At 30.9% G+C, this 19,962-nt stretch overlaps 1 protein-coding gene across 2 annotated transcripts in view; it reads left to right on the top strand.

Annotated features, from left to right (window-relative positions):
- LOC123694132 (facilitated trehalose transporter Tret1) overlaps positions 1-19,962 on the top strand; it is a 55,648-nt gene that overhangs the window by 15,533 nt on the left and 20,153 nt on the right. The gene's annotated exons all lie outside the window — the stretch shown is intronic.

The following is a 19,962-nucleotide window of genomic DNA, read 5'->3' as shown; positions in this document are numbered from 1 at the left end:
AATATGAATAAACTACCATATAAAATTATCTTAATAAAAGAAAAACATTCTAAAATATTAGATTGGAATCAAAGTATTGAATCCGTTTAAAATACCTTTTCGATAGCAATTAATTGTTTAGTTACATTATGTGTATCATCACTACATAGTATAAAACAAAGTCGCTTTCTCTGTCCCTATGTCCCTTTGTATACTTAAATCTTTAAAACTACGCAACGGATTTTGATGCGGTTTTTTTAATAGATAGAGTGATTCAAGAGGAAGGTTTTTGTATAAAATTTATTAGGTTTTAAAGCGGGCGAAGCCGCGGGCGGTAAGCTAGTTACGAATAAACAAAAAAATAATAAAATAACGTTTTATCATGGACCCAATAAATATCTAGGTTTTATAGAGCCTTTACAAATATATTTCTAACCCAAGCTAACATGTAGGGTGATGTAGGTGAACTATCAACTATCAATTGCACTTGAAAAAGTACACTTACACTAAAACTAGGCCAAGCCTAAGTATGTAAGTTGTAAATTTATTTAAATCGAACATTTATACGTTTTTAGGCCTTTAAAATTATCTTCACACGTGTTAAAAGTATATGTGACTAGCTGTGCTCTATGGTTTTACCCGCATTGTTCCGCTCCTGTTCATTTTAGAGTGATGATATTAGGCATATAGCCTTCGATAAATGGGCTATTTTACACTGAAATAAATTTTCAAATCAGACCAGTATTTCTTGAGATCAGCGCGTTCAAGCAAACTCTTCAGCCTTATATTATTATAGTAGAGATATGATCGAAAATTTCAGGTCCTTGATATAAGGCCTTTCAATTAGTGTTATAATTAAGTATTTTATAGCTATTTTGTAAACGTGTACATTAAATGGTTCTAGCACAATAGATGATTGTCACGGCCGGATATTTTCCATCATCGATACAATATTACCTAATTCATTACGGACATTTATTTCATCGGAAATATTTACTTCCTTGTTGCTCAAACGTTTTATAGTCTATAATAATGGGACAGATTGCTCTTGTTTTAGTTAAGTCTGAATCGTGGATGCTGTATTGTGGAAGCACACGTAAGTTTATTTGTGTCTAATTTGTTTTTAATAGTTGTAACGCCTTACTTCCTTATTAATGTTAGCGAACGGTAATAAAACTGAGACTAAATTGAATTTTATGTATCACGAGCAAAGCAACAACTAAGTAGGTAGTTAATTTGCGAATTTTTCGCTAAATTTTCGTGAAAATTCATTTTCACTACTCATTTTTACTTATGTAATAAATAAACTAGTAGTAGTAGTAGATCTTCTTTTGTAAACAATATTGATTTTAAAAATAATATAATTCTATGTAAAATAATTGGAAATCTTTATTTATTTAATCATGAGCTTGTTCAATCGCATTGCATGTCTCAATTAATTATTATTATTGGTTTATCACCCTTTATCAATATGTCACGATTTGTACTAAGTTATAAAGATGATGTGAAAACTCAAGTAAAATGCCTATAAAAATAGCATTTTTATGATTTTTATGAATCTTTGACACTATTAGGAGTCTTTTAAACAGCCCTTTGTATAATAAAATGGCGTTATTCCTTAGCATAATAGCAAGTTGTGACCTACAGGCTACAACATTGTTAAAGAGGCTTTCAATATTGGTAAATTTCGCCAGGGTATATATTTTAGTGTTATTATGTTTTGGATGTGTTCGTGCGATTCAATTCTTTGTCACGCTTTGTAGCTAGGAAAAATATTTTCAGATGATAGGCATTTTATTATTTGTTAACGTGATATTGAGTTTTTTTACAATTTTTAATCTATATCTATAATTAGGTAAATGAAAATATTGGCGTTAAATTTCCATAATTACCTTTTTATTAAAAACCAATTGATAAAAAATATTCAAAAGTTGACTGTCAAGAAAATTATGAATTTACTTACAATTTTACATGCAGTCAGTCTTTTTGTTTTACCATTGATAAATAAGTGCATTGTAAATTCACATTTTTCATCTTGTAAAAAGAACCCAGTGTTCATTTTAAATACGGTTTTAGTTCTGGTTTCATTTGTTCATTATTCCCGCGAACAATGAAGAAATTACTGTATGTAAAAACGTGTTCTACATCTTTCATCATCATCATCTCAGCTAATACTTTAAGTTTTTGGCCCGCGGCCGCCATCTTGAAAAAAGGGATTCCCGCTTTAGCTCCTCTACTAGGAATCCTACAGAAAAATTGACAAGACATTATTGATAGTAAAGTGAATTGTAATAACATTGTTTTATGACTTTAAACAGTAAATTTGAAAATAAAGAAGTTATCAATAATGTTAAAATTTTTGTCAATTTTTTATGTAATAAAATATGTCACTTATTTAATTTATTTTTACTATAGTAGGTACAACTGTGTAAAGAACATATTTTTTTAAACCTATTTATCACAATAATAGAATACTTACAGTTAGTTCAATCTTTTGATAAAATATGTTTAATTTAATGACTCATGATTAATAAATAATTTAATGTGGAAATAATGTGGATATTAATCGTGTCGTAAGTTACATTGTCAAAATGCTACATCTGAATAAACTAAAACACTATAGAAATTATTCCATTATGAATTATTTAACGTTTTTTATCATAAAACCTGATATTAATTTATTTAAAATCGAGTTTTTGTGTTTTATTATAATTTATTAGCCGCTGGTCCATTAAAAAGCTATAAGTCTTAAATTAAAGATAATATAGAAATAATATAATACTATACTAGTTGTTCAATAATTAATAAATCAAATCGAATTAATTTAATTGGATACATCATTCGTAACATAATATGGTACCGGGTTTAAATCTAGAATTTCTTGTCTTAGATTATTTTTACTTGCTAAGCGTGAGCACATAAGGGCGACGTAGAGAACTTACCACCAGGTGACGCGTCTGCTCTGTTGCCTCCTCTTGTATAAAAAAAAACTGCGCTATAGAAACCATTCGATAAAATCAAAAAAAGCCTTTTGTTCATTTTGAATTTAATATTATTCTATTTAAATGTGTGCTGATTTATAAATAACCGGTACCTATAGATAATACTAATCAACATAAATTTGATGACATTAAAATTTATGGAGAGTTTTTATGTGTTTTTCTTTTATCAATGGAAATATACCAGAAAAGTATCCACCCGGATCTAAGTAATAAAAAATGGCGTTCTATTTTTATATTTTTTGCGCTGTTTTATTTGGTTATTTGATTAATATAAGCTGTTCATCCCGGGTTAGTCTGTGGACTGTGATACATTTTCGAAGATTGATCGTACCAACTCAGAAATTTTCGTGCTCATACACAAAACTTTGCTCATATAATATTTTTATAAAACAAACCTTCAAAATAAACATTTAAATTATAAGAATTTTAATTATTAATTTGATTTTTAATTAAACAAGTAAATGTAAGTAAGTAAGTAAATGTTTTAAATATTTCAATTGTACTTTACCGTTCCACGTCGCTACTCTACGGGGATTTTTAGCAAGAATTTATATAGGAAAATTAATTATTACCTTGTTATTAAAGCGCAATCAGAAATTTTAACCCCACAATTGGCTTTTATTGATTAGTTTTTTGTTTCAAATATACTCACTTATACAAATTTCATATAAATATATGTATGTATCAATATCTAAATATAATAAATTACTGGCTATTATGTATGTATATTAAATTTTATGTGCACAATTTTAAATTTAATCTAATTACACAATATATATTATTCATTTACTTATTATATTTATGAAGTATATATCGATTAAATTATATTTAATACAATTTCCATATTGTTGGATACCTTAATCCGAACGGAAATACATCCACTGTCAATAAGACATCCTAACTCCTAAGGCGGCCACTGAAAATCAGTGATGACACACTGAGTGGTTGGCCTAATTATGGCATACATATATTTTTAAGCTCCTTTTTCAACTAAATTTCCATGTCCATAATAAACTTATTTTCATTTCATTCATTTCATTTCATATAAATTACAAAAAAAAATATTATGGCATGTTTTTTATCTCACAATAAATATTATACTAATATACCCAGTACCGAGATAATAGAGTGAAAAAATATTTTTTTTCGATTTTTTTTAATAGTTTCGGAAAATTAATTATTTATATAAATTACAAACAAAATATTATGGCATGTTTTTTATATCACAAAAAATATACTAATTACTAATATACCCAGTACAGAGATAATCGAGTGTAAAAATCATTTTTTTTTTCGTTTTTTTTTTTAATAGATACCTTATAGTTTCCTACCATCACTCCTTATCATAAGTGTAGTATATAATATATATTATGGCATATATCGCCAAGGCAAGAAAATCACGTGATATACCTACTCATAAGCATTAAATAAATAAAAACTACTTATCATCATTTTAGAAGCCTGTAAAAGCGTATGAACTTACGAAAATTCCATACGAAAAAACGACTAAAAAGTAAATTAGATAAACCTCTAGAAAACCAACTTCTTAAACGTGAAGAGTTTTAAATCATTATACCTCTAAAACCCGTTTAAATACCTGTTTAATTTAAGGCTGGTACAGACATTGCGTTGCGCAGGAGTCGCAGAACCGGTAGCGATTTTAGGAAACAACCACTGTATATGGCTAGTGTATATTATTATCTGGTTGGAACGGATTGAAATATAAATTATAGTCGTGAATTTAATTCAAAGAATTATGGTAATTTTTTGCAAACATCTCGTCATCGTCGTCATCTCATTACGTACTTAAATGGATGTTGTATTTTATCAGTTACAAAAAAGTTCAAAATTTAAGATAGACAAAGAGTCTCGCCTTCTCTTGTAGGGTATGGGTCTGATGAATGCATCTTTTTCCTGAAAGTCAAATTCAAACATTGTTTCTTTGATTATATCTGTGAAAACATTTCTTTATTTTTAGGCAAAAGTACCGTAAAAAATAGTTTAGAAACCGAAAACATGGAAACCGAATTGAGACTCCATAAAACTTGTAATGATCTTTTAACTCACCTATCTTTATCTTTAAACTTAAGGACTAACAAAAATGAAAAGAAAAAGAATTCGGTAAAAACTTATTATAATAAATAATAAAATAAATAAAATCTTTATTTGCCAAAAACATTAACTTTACAAAAGTATGTACGCTGACTTAAACTAGAGGAACTCTGTGTTCCTCCTTATAAATATATCTTTCAAATAAATTTATTGATAATATAAAATCATAATAATAAATTAATAATATTAGTCTACATCTGTAACTAGCTTAAAACCTACGCCAGTCAGTCTAGGCTGAGGGTTGGGTCGTCTAAATACCAAGAAATAAGCAATTACCAACACTGTTATATTTATTTCTTTTTAATGAGGTTGAGTGCAAGATACCGTTGTCAGAATTTATATTTTTGGATCGCTATTTACCTATATCGAAAACTAGAACTATTAAAATGGTGGTTTTTACAATATTTTGTTAGTTTTCTTGACCACTGCGTTTTAATAAGGATAAAATGGAAAAGATGAACTCAATAATATTTTTTCTTGCTTTCATAATTATTTTATAATAACTGTAGATAAGCAATAAATATTTTTTTCTTAAAAAAGTTAACAACAAATAAAATTAACAGTTAGTTATATCAGGGCCAGTCTATAGTTTAAGTTTTCATTCTGGATGTTAGAGAGCAAGACGTTTAAAGTTTTTTAAAAAACGTCCTTCGTTCCGTCGAAAATTGAGTAGGTAGTTATAATAAATTTTATTGTTTGTTATTGTTTTCATCATCAAAAACTGTTAATTGATTATTCTAATCGTTAATAAACGTGCTTTAAAAAATATTTTTTAAATCTCTTAACTATGTGATTTTCAGTTTCTTTCCATTCATATGGCAACATTTACTTTAATAAACAGCAATCCACTAATGGACTGAACAACAAACAAATCGTATGAAATCCTTAGACTAACACCTCAATGTAAACAATATTGAAGTTATAAAGTTCCACAACTAATAATTACGGATTGTTCATAAAATATTGATGTTCATCAGAGCTCTATGTGTATGGAAATTTAGTTTTTTTTTATTGTTTCTTTTATAATTGAGTAATGGTCGTTTTGGTACAGATTTGTACCTAGGTAATACGAGTTTTGGTTAGATATATTTTTGGTATTTAAAAATATTTTATTTAAAATTAAGCTAAACCATCAGATATGAAATAAAGTATAGCGAACCCTGTAGTAGTGTTAGCTAGGTACTAGGTATCACGTACTAAGAAGTATTCTGTGAGTTGTTTAATACTGGGCTACCTACGTATTAAATGTCGAATTTTCTACACGAAACTCCACGCATTGAATTCGTGAAATGTTATTGATTTAAGATATCACGCTGTCGGATGTAAATCCAACGTATACCATTTTGTAAATTGAGTTTTAACTTTAATTTTTATCATCCAATTTACCTACTTACTTTTAAAACGAGGAAAGTAAATCATCCTACGTCTTGTCTATATTAATAATACTTGTAGTAGACTGGTTAATTTAACATATTTTATGTTTGTTAGAACAGGATATGTTCATAAAGTAGGTATTCATTATATCAAACAAAATGATTAGCACTTACGTGTGTAACAAGATTCTTGTTAGTATTACAATGTTAACAACTTGATATGAATAGAATATATATATATATATAAATACCAACTTGGGCACTAAGTTGATCCAGCCCGACTGCCGTGCATTCCTGACTCCACCTTTTCCCCCTTATTACTCGACTCCGGTTGCATAGATCTTGCCCGGAGTGGCAACGGCGCAAAGTTTTGGGCGATGTTGCCAAACGTATTCATGGAGAAATTGTTATACTCAACATTTTTTTTGCTAAGATCTCGAACTGAATCGACTCCGTAACGGCCGAAATTCAGAAACCCATAAACACTTGTTGGCTCCGTTTTATATACCAAATCCAAAGTCGTATGTTGATCAGATCCATTTATATTATCAAAATTACAGCTTTATTGGATCCGACAGAACGAAACTGTATATTAAGTAACGTAGATTAATTTTTCGTAAACACTACAGTACTTGTTGGCTCCGTACACAAACATATTATAGTTAGGTATAATGTTCCATACATTGCTAAATCCGCCTAGACTAGACGAACTCGACTTCCGTAACGGTTCAAATTTTGAAATGCTCAAACACTTCTTGACTCCGTTTTATATACCAAATCATAAGTCGTATGTTGATCTGTTCCATTTATATGCACTTGCATGACATTGACATGGGGATATGAAATTAGGGCTAGCAAAAAATCTCCTGAGTTTTATGGAAGTTGAAGAAGTCGACCGTAATTCAATTGAAACTTATAGAAAACGTTGTGAAACTAAAAATTCGGAACCCTAAAAAGATAGATATTTGGACGAACCTTTCGTCATACAGTGACGGTGATAATTCTCAAGTAGTATGCATCCTACAAATAACAACCTACCTCTTGAATCATCAGTAAATATCAAGATAATTATCATAATATTTATTGACGTGTAGCGTTCGCCTATGCCCTGATTCTGGTATCAATCTGATAAAAAAATTAAAATGTTAGATTTAGGTCAAACAAATGACGACTCATATTCCTGCACAAATTATCCATTGCCAACACGTTTAACCAGCAGTGGTGCAGTGGGTACTGCCGGTGGATCGCATCCCGATCTATCGAAGCTAAGTTCGTTTTCTACGAGTTCTACGCCAACTGATACTCAAATTACTGACGGAAAACGGAAACAACCGCTAGAACAAGATTGCAGATTTAGTGATGATATGAAGGATATTCGGTCGGAGTTGAGCCGTATTAGTACATTACTTGAAAAATATGTATGCTCAAATGAACAAATAGTAAACAAAATTCATGAAAACATTTCTGAGGTAAAAACACAAATTACCGAAATTAAATCGTCCAACGAACAATCCTTGAATTTAATTCGCCAAAATACGAATCAAATCAATGAAATTAAGTCATCAGCATGTATGATAATTACTGAACAAAACATATTGAAGAGTACTATTTCTCAATTAGAATCCCAGATAAACTAGGGTGAGAGTAAAATAAAATCACTGGAATTAAATCTTTAATCAATAAATCAGTCAGCCAATCCATCGGGTTTTACGTCTAAAAATCAACTTCATATAATTTAAAACTTAATCAAGGAACAAACGAACGACAACGAAGGAAAAAAATGTAATTTTTACTGGTTTCCCAGAATCGACATCTTATAACTCAAAGGAGAGGAAATCTAAAGACAACTACGAAATTTAAAAAAATTACCTCACTAATAAGTTCAGACCTACCGAAGCCAGTTAAAAAAATATAATAATAAATAACCTTAATTCAAACTGTAGTACAGGTCTTGATGGTATTACTACAAAAGCAATTAAATGCATCAAAGAACAAGTAGATAACTGCGTTAAAAACAACCGACTTCAAACTTGCACTTGCAACATTTACAAATACAGACAAAAATGCTCACAAAATAAAAACTACTAGGCCTATCCGAATAAAATTTTTATGGGACCAATTCGACACCATCCCGCATCGAACAAAAAAAGAATCACGTAAATCGGTTCAGAAACCTCGGAGTAATCGGTGTACATACATAAAAAAACATACCGGCCGAATTGATAACCTCCTCCTTTTTTTTTGAAGTCGGTTAAAAATTAAATCATACCTTAAGCGACTGTTTTAACCAAGCCATAAGTCAAAGACGTTTTCCGGACTCGTTAAAAATAGCGAAGGTAACTCCTAAGAAGGTAAGGTCCTCCTAAGGTATAAGAGTGGCTCCAAATTTGAACCTGGTAACTATAGGCCAATTTCGGTTTTGCCAGTATTTTCAAAAATATTGGAGAAGGTTTTACACACGAGATTAGAAAAATATTTAGACTCATTTAATTTTATTTCAGTGCGTCAATACGGATTTAAGCCAAAAAGTAACACTGTGTCAGCGACTATGGACCTAACTATTAAAATAAAACAGAACATTGACGCAAACAATATAGTTTTGGGAGTGTTTATTGACCTACAAAAGGCCTTTGATACCGTTTCTCACGAACTTTTAATAAAGAAATTAGCATCCATTAACATTAATGGTAAAGCACTAGATATGCTGAAATCATATTTAAAAAATCGATCACGGATAGTTAAAATAGATAACCATGATAGCATTCCCTTACCAATTACATGTGGCATACCACAAGGTTCGATTCTAGGCCCAATGCTTTTTTTAATTTATATTAATAATTTACAAGATTTAAAGCTAAATGGTCACCTAACACTTTATGCGGATGACACCTATCTGTTTTATTTTGGTCCCTCTATACATGACATGATAGCGCAAGCACAAAATAATTTAAATAAATTAAATAAATAAATGCAATCTACTAAAAATAAATATATCTAAATTCAAAGCTTATAACAAAATTATTCCACCACACGCTCCACTTAAAATTAACGGTGTTGTATTAGAACATAAAACCCACGAGAAATGCCTAGGTTTGCGAATCGACAGCTCTCTGAAATGGAATTATCACATCGACCACCTAAAAAATAAATTATCAGCACTTCCTAGATCTCTGCATAATATTACTTCTTGCATTCCTCATAAATTACGCCACACCATCTACAACACGTTAGTAAAGCCGCACCTAATGTATTTAATAGAAGTAACGGGGAGTGCTTACAAAAATAAATTAGCGCCACCCCAAATTTTTAAAATAAAATAATAATATTTATTTGCTTAAAACATGGTACAGAGAGATGTCAAAATATTTCGATTGTTCATCATGTTTTGCTTAGTCTAAAGCATGCAAATACTGTCTTAATTTAAATTAAAAATACAATATTGAAATTAATCACTTTGCAATTAATTGACAAATATCATTTTACAAAATAAAATCATTAAAACTATCTTTAACTATCCTTTTTTAACTTCTAAAAATAAAATCTACGACGACTCTAAAATAATGAATTTAAAACTTTTATAATACGTGTATGTTCATCCGCAAAGCGCTACATAAAAACATAAATACAAATATTATAATCTCAACATCAAATCGCCACTGTCCTAATAGACGAGCTAGCTATCTTGCCCTCCCGAAGATCCGAACAAATTATGGAAGGCGAACGGCAACATACGTTTCTATAACGGAAATAAATGTCTTTAAACCTTCAAATGGCTAAGGCCGCAAGCGACCAATGGCTGAGCTCGGTGGGCTCTGATTGGCTCATTTGAATCGGATCAACAAGAGCTTAAACGCAAAAAAGGTGGATTTGTATAAAAAGCACGTAATTATTATTATTACTGATGGTTACACTTGTGGCTCCGTTCGGATCCACATACGGACGGTGGTGTGGCAATGGATCCACAAATACCAACCGGATCAACAAGTGAAAACGGATCAAATAATTACTAACTATATGGCACGTTTGATCAACATAGTGACCATGGAGATATCTATATATATATATATATATATATATATATATATCTACAAATACTTATATGAAAACTGGTACATTTTAGTACAAGTTATTCGAAAATCTTCGATACGTGAAAAGCTGGAGATAAATAAGAAAAAGTTTAATCGAGCAAAGAATGTTTTCGACTAGTAAAAAAGCAGTAGTAAAACAAACGTCATGAATTTTGCAATTGCAAAAGATAAGTAAAGGAAGTACCTAAATATATTACAATGTACCTACCTACTCTACAAAATAAACAACATTAATTTAAATGATGACTTTTCTTAGCATTATGTACTTAGTAGACTTGGAATGTAAAACGATAATAATTTTAACAAATACATACTTAGTTTTGAAATAAGCCCTTGCTTAAAATTATTTGCACAAACATTACGCTATCTATATGTTGGAAATGAGAATTATTTTCTATAAATATCTATTTTAAATTAGACTGCAAATAATGTTTTACGTATTTCTTGAGATAACTCAAGCTTATTCAAACATTATTTCTATTACTAATGTTTATTTTAATGATGAAATTTTGTGTCTAAAAGAGAATCGTGTTGAATATGTTTAAAATAATAAATCATGTGTAAAACTCAAAATCATCTGTTGGGTTTAATGTTTTTTTTTATGTCATGCTCATGTAATTTTGTTCGTAATATATTATATGATTGTTGAAACAAAAACAAATATTCTATTACTGACTATACCTACAACAATATCTACCCCATAGAAATCTAAATAATAAACGCACTGGTGCCTTGGAAGTCTTGGTTCTGATTGTGAATTGACATATTATCAACTTTCTTTGATGGTGGTAAAATCATTTCGTACGCAGATGACACCGCTATAGTGTTTTCTGGGCGCTCATGGAATATAGTGTACTCTATTGCTCAACTGGGTCTCTCAAAGATTTATAATTGGCTTAAATTGAATTTACTTACATTAAACGTTAAAAAAACGAATTATATTTGTTTCTCAATTAACAATAGAACTCAACCTAATAATAACTTTACTTTAAAACTGCATGAATGTAATAATACAAATGATTTGAATTGTAATTGTAATTTAATTGAAAAAGTCTCTTTTACTAAATATTTAGGTATAATTTTAGATTATCGCCTCTCTTGGTATTGCCATCTAGACTATATTAATGAAAGAACCCGAAAATTTATATGGATTTTTAAAATGTTAAGACATATAAATTTATAAAGGATAGAAAAAATTCGATCACGAGGCGGGACTTGAACCCGCATCCTTCGCGCCATTCCGGGGCGGATGCCTAACCAACTCAGCCACTCGTGACCCGCCTGAGCAATCGAATTTATTCTATCCTTTCAGTTTTATGTGTCTTAAGGGACACACCGCGCGCCATCTATTGAGATGATTTAACAACCATTTCAACCAATATGAAATTAAACAATATGAAGTTAAATCATCTCAATAGATGGCGCGCGGTGTGTCCCTTAAGACACATAAAACTGAAAGGATAGAATAAATTCGATTGCTCAGGCGGGTCACGAGTGGCTGAGTTGGTTAGGCATCCGCCCCGGAATGGCGCGAAGGATGCGGGTTCAAGTCCCGCCTCGTGATCGAATTTTTTCTATCCTTTATAAATTTATATTTATAAAGCATTTGAATGCCATAAAAACCAAAAAATATAAATTCAAGAAAGGGTCGTGTTCCATCGTTACAATATTGTATTCACTGAAAAGTGCTTCATATTGGTTGAAATGGTTGTTAAATCATCTCAATAGATGGCGCGCGGTGTGTCCCTTAAGACACATAAAACTGAAAGGATAGAATAAATTCGATTGCTCAGGCGGGTCACGAGTGGCTGAGTTGGTTAGGCATCCGCCCCGGAATGGCGCGAAGGATGCGGGTTCAAGTCCCGCCTCGTGATCGAATTTTTTCTATCCTTTATAAATTTATATTTATAAAGCATTTGAATGCCATAAAAACCAAAAAATATAAATTCAAGAAAGGGTCGTGTTCCATCGTTACAATATTGTATTCACTGAAAAGTGCTTCATATTGGTTGAAATGGTTGTTAAATCATCTCAATAGATGGCGCGCGGTGTGTCCCTTAAGACACATAAAACTGAAAGGATAGAATAAATTCGATTGCTCAGGCGGGTCACGAGTGGCTGAGTTGGTTAGGCATCCGCCCCGGAATGGCGCGAAGGATGCGGGTTCAAGTCCCGCCTCGTGATCGAATTTTTTCTATCCTTTATAAATTTATATTTATAAAGCATTTGAATGCCATAAAAACCAAAAAATATAAATTCAAGAAAGGGTCGTGTTCCATCGTTACAATATTGTATTCACTGAAAAGTGCTTCATATTGGTTGAAATGGTTGTTAAATCATCTCAATAGATGGCGCGCGGTGTGTCCCTTAAGACACATAAAACTGAAAGGATAGAATAAATTCGATTGCTCAGGCGGGTCACGAGTGGCTGAGTTGGTTAGGCATCCGCCCCGGAATGGCGCGAAGGATGCGGGTTCAAGTCCCGCCTCGTGATCGAATTTTTTCTATCCTTTATAAATTTATATTTATAAAGCATTTGAATGCCATAAAAACCAAAAAATATAAATGTTAAGACATATTACCACTCCTGAACTCATTAACCAAATTTATAAATCTCTTGTACAATCTGTAATTAGCTATTGCATCCCTATCTGGGGTGGAGCAAATAAAACTAAACTCTTGGACGTGGAACGTGCCCATCGTTGTCTACTTAAAGTGATGCACTTTAAACCGCGAAGGTTTTCAACTTCGGAGCTATATAAAGTCTGCGATGTTCTAACAGTTAGACAGTTGTACATTTTTTCGGTTACTACTAAAATTCGTAAAATATCTCCTTTAGACAAATTAACTGAAAATAAAAGGAGAAAGAAAGACGTTTTTAACACCATATGTACTAAAACAGTTTTTGCTAAACACCAATTTAAAGCTAGGTCCATCTACCTCTATAATCGTCTTAATAATATTTTAGATATACATAGACTTAATCATCGTGATTTTAAAAAAACGGTTATTCAATATTTGAAAACACTTTCCTATGAGGATACTGAGGCGCTTCTACACTACATTTTATAATTTTTAATAGCTCAAACATACCCAAACATAGACACACACACACACACACACACACGCACACACACACACACACACACACACACACACACACACACACTCACAGACATACATCTGCACACGTTTTATATTTGTAATATTAGTTAAGGAAGAGCGGGTCCTCCTGACACAGGTTTTTGTAAACTTACTAGGAGGACTCATCCATTTTCTGTATATGTAAACTGTGTGTATGAAAATAAATATATTTTTCATTTTTCATTTTCATTTTCAACTTTCATTGCATTTTTACAAGATGTTTACAAGATATAAAACATTAAAACTAATGTGGTTATTCATTTTCTATTGAGTATATTTAATTTATACGAATATTTATTGAAACGTTATTTTTTTATCCAATCCGATCCAATTCGAAAAAATGTTTTCACTGTTACAATATTAATAGTCTATCGTCGAGGCTATGTATTATCACGTTAAGACCAATAGGAGGGGAGCAATGTGGGCAAAACCGTGGGGCACAGCTTATCTCTACACTAATATTATAAAGAGGAAAACTTTGTTTGTTTTTTTGTATGATTGTTACGAATAGGCTCATAAACTACTGGACCGATTTTGATGAAATTTGGCACAGACAATCTTCAGACCCTGAGAAAGAACATAGGCTACTTTTTATTGCGAAATATGTATCACGGGCGAAGCCGGGGCGGACCGCTAGTATAATATATAACGGATTATTTACAAATCAAAGTCCACATTTACATCTAAGAAGCATATATATATATTTATTAGTTTGATGTTTTGCCCTGTGATAGTATTCTGTTTATATTTATCAACTAAAACAAAGTTAGCATTTAACTTTACTTCTTGGTTGCCTTTCTTGTGTGTTTTTGTCTATCATTTGCTAGGATTAGTTAATCCGATCTTTTAAATATTTTCATAATGTTTTAAGTTTAGATAGCAATTTGGCCTAGCCCTATGATATCTTATTAAAGATATTCTGTTACAATATTTCAGGTAGAGTCTATATTTTGAACTCTATCTGAAAAATAAAAGCTTTTTTTATTTCAAATGGCATTGAACACTATGTAAATGATACATAATACACTATTGACTTTAAATGATATAAGAATTATTTCAAATAATATAACTTAGACAACACTTACAAAATATTGCTTCAAATGACAAATACAAAGAAACACAAATCACCAATTTATAATGTATAATCTCATTTATAAACAATATTAACCCCTATCAGTAACTTATAATATTATCAATGTAATTAGACATTATAAGTAATCTCTGATTGACTTCAAGTCAGCATTTATATGATAGAATGGGTCAAAACAGTGATATGATAAATGCAACTACGGCTTTAGATACCATTTTCTTTATTGGATTATCTTGACTATAAGAAAAAAGAACATTCCTTAGCACTTTTTCAAGTTATAAATTTATACTTAATATTAAAAAGCTGGAGAGTATGTTTGTTTGAACGCTCTAATCTCAGAAACTACTGCTCCGATTTGAAAAATTATTTCGGTGTTAGATAGTCCATTTATCGAAAGGGTATAAATAAATAAAATAAAAGTGGAAAATAAAGTCAGAATTCTAATAATCAAATTTGATATTAAGTTTTTTTATTCAATGTAAAACAGTAGACGCTACTTCATTAAAAGACAATTTATCCCGTTATTATTTATTCCAAAATGTAAATACTAACTTGCATAAAATCAGTTCAATTTTTAAATTTGATTTATTAAAGGCGTTAAAGCAAGGTTTGTCATTGAATTTAATTTTGCCCTTTGTAAGATAAAATCTTTCATGATCATAATTTCTCTTCTGGTGATAATTTCCTAATTTGAAATTTGAAAGTCTATAAAAAATTCGTCACTTTTCTCTCGGATACGATACGGTACATCCGTACGTACCTACATACAAACGTACATATATCTTAGTTTTAAATATATTTGTTTTCAAGGCTTACATTAAGTACCTAAAGCCTACATACACTTCATTAATAAGTATGATCGTTTTCATCCTTATTATTATTAAACTTAGTCACACACAAAACATTAGAATAATAAAAAAAAATATACTAAGCATACAAATCACAAAATGATTTACCTGTTATGCCCAAAATGCGTCATGGGGCTTCATATAGTACACCAGAAAGTACGCTTTTAGCATACGAAAAATGAATTAAAACATTACACGTCTCAAACAGTCTACGTTACATGAGTCATCGGTACAGATATAAAATAGATCGAATTACGAGATAATCAAAATAGTGAATTACATAATTTTTACAGTTTTTACATTAAAAATCGTAACGCGGCAAATCCGTTTCTCAATTACAATAAAACGACTCGAGGTTGTATGGAGAGTTCGTTACATTCAAGGTTGTTATTGTTACGTGTTCTTATTTCCTAAGGAAATTCAGTAGGTATTTATTAAATTTATGGATTGTAAAAAAAATACAATATAATCTATATTATAAAATAAATGTCCTATAATATATAAACTCGTAAATGTGAGTAGGTATAGGATATTTTAAAATATATTCAAAGTTACAATTTATTAGTTATTACATATTTATTTGGTGTAAAATTAATTGTTAATTATAACTTATTAGTATATTATTACTTAATTATGAAGTATATTACTTAATTATGAAGATTAAGTAAGTATACGAGTAAGATTTGAACATACAGAAAAAAGGGCTAAAACCATAAAACGAAAAATTAATTTAAACCTATTACATACTAAGCCTAATAGTTAAGCTACGTTTTTGTCATCAAAAATCTAAATTATTCCAATAAAATGGGCCATTTATTAAAATATTAAAATAGCTTTTAAAAATAAGCATGACAGTGCATCTTTCTGTCATCAAAACAAAGTTGGGGACAATAAAATAAGGCTCTATTATGTATAATTTTGTCGTGAATTTAAGAAATAACAATATCATTAAAATAAAAACATCGCATGTCAACAGGCAATTCTGAAAACTGAACTTCTTATAATGCATACGCAAATTTGCTCTAATAATCGTTATGACGGTTACCCACGTACCGGCAGCAGGGGCAATATTGGAATTGCACCCGTAATTGGCTTCGTAATTGTGATAGGCAAACAGGGGCAATTTAGAGAACAGCTGAAATTGTTCCAACCGCCGTGAAACCGAGATTGTTTCAATATTCCCCTGCCTGCGTAGGTGAGTAGTCGGCTTTATGTTGCATTTTGAACCCGACAGCTTCCGCGTTTTTTTCCAGATAATACAATCTGGATTTAAAATAGGTAATCTTTGTTAATAATAAAACAGCTTTCTAGAATACATTTCTAGCACATTTCTAGAATATTTTATTCGTCCCGAGACGTCATAATCAGAATAAAACCTTTGTCTCGTGCAAGCAATTGTACATTTTAATTTTTTATGTTTATTTATGCTCACTGTAAGTTTATATTTTAAAGAACAGGTTTAGCATGGTAATAGGTAGGTAAATTGTTTTTTTATATGGGGAGTACCCGATGCCATGTTAAATATATTAAATATTTTCCTTAAGTTATCTTAACTCAATCACTATGTAGTTGTTTACTGTACATATATACAAAGTTTTCCGCAATTTTCAACGGGTTATAGAAAAAGTACAATAAGTAGGTATGATTTTTTTTATTTGACCCCTTGCCTCTCTTGGTAAAATAGATCATTTTTATGAGAGTTCGACTTTTTTAACACGCTTTTATTAGCTTCACCTATAAGTTTGTAATAGTAACAGACTTGTTTCTATGTAACCGACTCCTTTAGACTCGATTTTGACCGACAAACTTTGTACACTTATGGTGACAATACAATAGTTTCATTAGTTTTTTTTTAACTATCATTTTTCCACGTAGGGTTGTGATTTGTGGTACCTACCGGTACGTGTACCGGTATGTGCTTACCCAATTCGTGCCAAAGCGTGTTTGACTCCTACATTAAACCACAACTATCTGCTGTAGGAAAATGTGAAATAATATCTCTTGTCTAATTACAACATTTAGTTCGGTATTTATTACGCAAAACTGCACTCGATTTGTCATTTCATCACTTTTGGAATGCGTGCGTCATCTGGATTTTTTGTAATCTGTACTTATAGAAAGTATAATGACCTAACCGAAGTCTGACTAACTGCAGACAGACAGTTTTAACTGATGGATTATATGTTACATTTGGAATATGTCTTATCTATCTGGGAGTTCTGAATCATGCTATTATTTCGCATTAAAAATCTTAAGAAATTGCATGTAAATGCTACAAAACTAAAAAAAAATATTTCGGAATAAATTATCCTGTGATAACCTGTAGAGCTCAGCCTGTCACTGTAAATAGGACTTTAGGACAGTTTTTAGTCCTTAGTTAGTAGTAGGTACCTATCTAATCTGGTAGCATTCCTTTTGAAATGAACACCATAATCTATACTAATATTATAAAGCTGAAGAGTTTGTTTGTTTGTACGCGCTAATCTCGGGAACTACTGGTTCGATTTTAAAAATTCTTTCAGTGTTAGATAGTCCATTTATCGAGGAAGGCTATAGGCTATATATCATCACGCTACGACCAACATGAGTGGAGCCACGGGGGTGAAACCGCGCGGAGCAGCTAATTATGAAGTCTGAGAACGATAAACAAGACGACTTGACAAATAAATTTAAATGTTCTATTAGACTATCCGTGGGCATCTATGAAAGATTTCCCCACATAAAAAAAAGGAACAAAATACGGATATATAAAGTTTTTTAAATATAAGGAAACTACAACAATATAAGATACTATTGACGTCTACGTGCCGCTCGGTGCGTAGTAACGTGAACACAGTACGTGACAGGAGTGACAGAGCAGTTCTTGGAAGATTACGTGTTTCAATTATTTAACTTTTACTTCAATATAGTTTATCTTATAATAGATAATGAGAACTCAAGAGCTAGGGAATGCAGTTCTATACTCCTACTACCAACCTTCTGCTACGTAGGTATAGAACGCTTAACTAGTAATGAGTTACCACGGCAAAAATATAGTTAAACCAATTGATTAAATTCGTGGCAGCTTTACAGAAATTTCAGAGAGCAATTCCAAAGCCCAGCATAATATTTGTGATGTAATTGGTTATTATTGGCGTCTAAATATGATACCTACAAGTAGGTGTGTTAAAATTGAGAAATGAAAAGAGATTACCTAATTTTAATGTATGAACAGAAATTACATTGTTCTGAAAGTGCCAAGTGGTATACAACGCGTTAATCCTATGATTAATACATATCTACTTATACCTCACATAACATGACATACATTTTCAGTAATTTCGTTTGTTTAATTAAGATAGTGGCTTTTAATGTTTGTGTTTAATGTTTATAAATAAAATCTTTTTAACTTAATTTTAGTCACGGCATAATATAGAGCCAGTGTGAGATATAAAAAAAGCCTTTATTGACCATATTTTTTAGGCAAATCCGTTTTATATTTTACTAGCTGTATCCCACGGTTTTATCCACATTGCTCCGCTCCTATTGATATTAGCGTGTTAATGTAATAATATAGCCTTTACAGTTTTCAGCCTTTAACACTGAAATAATTTTTCAAATCGAACCCATATTTCCTGAGATTAGCGCGTTCAACCAAACAAACAGCCTTACTTACTTTTAGTATAGATAATTTTAAAAGCAACTTTTTGACTGAATCTGTATTTATCCCATATTTTATTTTTGAAATTGCAGTCGTCTTTTATTTATAAACTAGCGGTCTGCTCCGGCTTCGCTCGTGGTACATATTTCGCAATAAAAGGTAGCCTATGTTCTTTCTCAGGGTCTAAAGATTATCTGTGCCAAATTTCATCAAAATCGGATGACAGGTTTATGCGTGAAAACATACATGTACATACATAATTACAAACTTTTCTTCTTTATAATATTAGTATAGATAATTAATTTATACGACTTCATGCAATTGGATTTCTTTAAATATCTCGTTTATAAGATTATTTGTATTTAAAACTGAATCCTTTCATGCTTTGTAATGTAGGTGAAATGTCTCAGAATCAGATTAGGGTCAAGAATAAATAGATTAGGTAATTATTATATTGTATTGTTTCATTTTGTGATAAGCATAAGCAGGAAGGATTCTGTGCATTGGTCGGGGCAGTTTTTTGAAAAATATTTTTTAATAAATTCAGGTGTGTTTGTCTTTTTTTTTTCTCAGCGGTTATTCAGTCAACAAAACCATGCTCTACCTTTTTGTAGAGAAATGTAAGCAAATATAAAAAGGACTACAAAGTATAGACTATAGCCCCTCTTTCAAAGAAAGAAAAACAA

The sequence above is a fragment of the Colias croceus genome, chromosome 9, assembly GCF_905220415.1.
Source record: "Colias croceus chromosome 9, ilColCroc2.1".
Classification (NCBI taxonomy): domain Eukaryota; kingdom Metazoa; phylum Arthropoda; class Insecta; order Lepidoptera; family Pieridae; genus Colias; species Colias croceus.
The sequence above is the reverse complement of the archived record's forward strand: the minus strand, read 5'-3'. Positions and strand labels throughout refer to the sequence as shown.